The sequence below is a fragment of the Myodes glareolus genome, chromosome 23 (genome assembly GCF_982192425.1).
Source record: "Myodes glareolus chromosome 23, mMyoGla1.1, whole genome shotgun sequence".
In the NCBI taxonomy this organism is placed as follows: domain Eukaryota; kingdom Metazoa; phylum Chordata; class Mammalia; order Rodentia; family Cricetidae; genus Myodes; species Myodes glareolus.
Genome location: NC_142048.1, coordinates 12,544,832 through 12,548,442, shown reverse-complemented (window position 1 = coordinate 12,548,442; position 3,611 = coordinate 12,544,832). Strand labels below are relative to the sequence as shown.

Below are 3,611 nucleotides of genomic sequence, written 5' to 3'. Positions count from 1 at the left end.
AATAACTCTTGTAGACCAGGCTATCCCCAAAATCACAGAGCTATGCCTGTCTCTTCCTCCTGAGTGCTGGCATTAAAGGCATGTGCCATCACCACCCAGCCATTAAGATAATACATTGGTTTATGTTTTAGTAGGTAAAAGGCATCTGTTAACTTTAAAAGCTTGGTTGCCTGTATAATCAAACCTCTATCCATGCCATATGAAAGGACTGTATGTAATAATATGTCATGAAGACTCTGTAGTCAATAAGATTTACCATGTTTCATCCAGTCTCAAAGCAGTTCTCATAATAGAGGGATCAACATATACGTCACCTGTCCTATAGTCTTTCTTGACTTCCTTTTTCATGTCTGCAGTCAAGCTTTACAGATCTTCCCGAATCAAACGTGATCTTTATTAATTTTGAAGAGTACCATAACATTTTGTTTCATATAAAAGCAAAAACAGAACTGTATCCCCCAATACAACACATTTTTGACTTCCATTCTGAAGTGAAGATCTTCTTAAATATAGATTTCTTTTATCGTTATTCATTACTATTATTACTATTATTTTTATTGAGTTGTATATTTTTCTCTGTTCCCTTCCCTTCTTCCCTTTCCACTTTTACCCTCTCCCATGACCTCCCAATTTACTCAGGAGATCTTGTCTTTTTCTCCTTCTTGTGTAGATCCATATATGTCTTTTTTTGGAGTCCCTTTGTTGTTGAGGTTGCCTGGGGTTGTATACTGTAGGTTGGTTTATCTTTGCTTTATGTCTAAAAGCCATGTATGAGTGAGCACATGCTATATTTGTCTTTCTGGGCCTGAGTTGCCTCAATCATTATGTTTTTTTTTGATAGATCCATCCATTTGTATTCAAATTTCAAGGTGCCATTATTTTTTACTGCTGTGTAGTACTTCATTGTATAAATGTACAATAATTTCTATATCTGCTTTTCAGTTGAGGGACATCTCAGTTGTTTTCAGGTTCTTGCTATTACAAATAATGCTGCTATAAGCATAGCTGAGCACTTTTCCTTATGGTATAATTGAACATCCGTTGATTATATATCCAAGAAAGGTATTACTGAGCCTCGAGGTAGATTGTTTCCTAATTTTCTGAGAAATAATGATACTGATTTTCAAAATAACTGTACCAGTTTGCATTGTAACCAGTAATAGAGGAGTGTTTCCTTTAACCCACATCCTCTCCAGCATAATCTGTCATCAGTGTTTTTGATTTTGGCCATTGTGGCAGGTGTAATATGGAATCTCAGATTATTTTGATTTGCATTTTTCTGATAGATAATGATGCTGAGCTTTTCCTTCAGTGTCTTTCAATCATTTGAGATTTTTATGTTGAGAGTTTTCTGTTTTCTATACACCATTTTTTATTGAATTATTTGTTCTTTTGATGTCAAGTTGATTGAGTTCTTTGTGTACTGAAACTGTCAAGCTATCTCAACACATGTAAAATAAGGAACAATGAACATCAAAAAGTGTTCTGAAAGTCTGTGTGCAACTGTGAGGTTCAAAATTCCAAAAGGCATATAATTGGAGTCTCCCAAAATGAAAAAGAATGTAAAGCATCACGGAAAAAAATAATGTTTCTAGAAGCAATGAGAAAGAAGCAGCATGAAAAACTTCAAAACATAGAAAAATCTGAAAGATATCCTCATGTGATCAATAACAATGTCCTTGGAAGTACTCTCATTAAACCACTAAGATTTAATGGCAATCAATCTCTAAAATGTCAGAGATCAGGAATATAATAACACAGAAGAACAGTTAAGGATCACAGGAAGAATATTTCTAGAAAATCTGTACATTGGTAAACAGTGATATATTTCTATTTTATAAAATTCAAATGGAGTCAGTGAATATAATATTTAAAAACATATAACCACAAATAAAAAGAAATGATTGTGAAACTGCAATACTATTTGTGATCAATAGCTTCAGTAAATGGACAGTGACAAGATTATATTGATTTTGGCAAAGCTGTTTGTGAAAATGTGTTAATGTGAAAATGGTAGTGAGACAGGTTTTCTTCCTCAGACTGGATCAATGTAGAGTTGCCCACATCACCGTCAGGGTTTATGACTCAATGTTTAATGTATGTCTTTGTCAATATAGCATAGTAAGTCAAAGTAAAATGAAGCCTCTGTTTTGAAAAGAATAAATAAACAGCTGGTCTTATCAATGGATAATATATTACTTATAGGATACTTTTTATATATTAAAGCAACTCAACGAATAAACTCAGTGTTGTGTAACATAAAATCAATCAAGAAGTAAGATAAAACTTTAATTAAAAATGTAGAATGTTATAGATTGATCTACAGCGTAATATACTTAGCTACGTACTAACCATGAAATTAAAAAAAAAGGCAAAATGAGTTTCTGCACATTAAAAATAAAAAGAAAACAGATAAAATTATCCAATGATAGTAAAAAAATGACCAGGTAAAACTCTCTTTCTTTAGGGACATAACTGTCAAATAGCAGGAAATGTTAATAAAGTGTTTGTTAAATTATTCTACATAATTTATTATATATAACTTATTATATATAATTTATTATATATGCAAATAATACATATAAAATAATTCATAATGTTAAGAGTCAGATCCTAGTCTATGTCCATACCACCCTGAACACACCCTATCTTGTCTGATCTTGGAAGCTAAGCAGGGTCAGGCCTGATTAGTACTTGCATGGGCCACCACCTGGGAATACTAGGTGCTGTAGATTTACCAAAAAAATACAAAATTTAAAAAAAGAATCAGATCCTACTCTATTGATAGGTGGTATATGCTTAAAGAAATATATTTCATATATCTTTTGTAACTCAGAATTGTGCAGATAGTTACATTTTGCATATAAATTAACTTTCATAAGCTTGATTTAATGTATCAACTATGTATCATTTTAAAAATGATAATCTTTAAAAATATGTATTATCTTCGTCATCGTGTGTATGTATTTGTGTGTGATGTATGTGCATGTGGGAGGTGGGCATATTCACAGTGTGCATGTAGAGGTTGGGGGCCAATGTTTATGAGTAAGTTCTATATTTTATATTTTCAAAGAATTATTTTTTAGGCAGGGTCTCTTCTCTTGTTTTTGCTTTGCTTAATATTTCAGGTCAGCTTGTCTGTGACCAATTCTTCTACCAACACCTCTCATCTCACAGTTGGAGTGCAAGAATTAAAGATATGTGTCTCAGTGTTCAGCCATTTACGTGGATTCGGGCCTTAAGCTCAGGTAGTCAAGGATGTGTGACAAGCATTATAACCTCCCACCCCAGGAATTACCTTGTTGGTGGTCATCTACCCAAATGTTGTCCTAATTTAAATTTTTTATTTTGGTTTCTAAAATATGTCTGTTCTTCAGACAAATAATGTCTTAATATTCATGGATATATTTGTAATAAAAATTGAAATAGAATACCTTTGCTTATGAAAAGTCTTTCTTTTTTAACTGTCTTGAATTTGATTTGACAGGGAAGTTTCTTAGTTTTTCAAATTATTTTAAGTTTAGATATAATTTCCTATTAGGTTCCCTATTTTCCTTTTACAAAAGGATAGGTGATGGTTTTTTATCATATTTATTTTTTTATCATATTTA

The 3,611-nt window shown here is 32.1% G+C and overlaps 1 pseudogene; it reads left to right on the top strand.

Moving 5' to 3' along the window:
- Nucleotides 1-2,616: 2,616 nt before the first annotated feature.
- Nucleotides 2,617-2,735, top strand: LOC125414037 (5S ribosomal RNA; annotated as a pseudogene).
- Nucleotides 2,736-3,611: the final 876 nt, after the last annotated feature.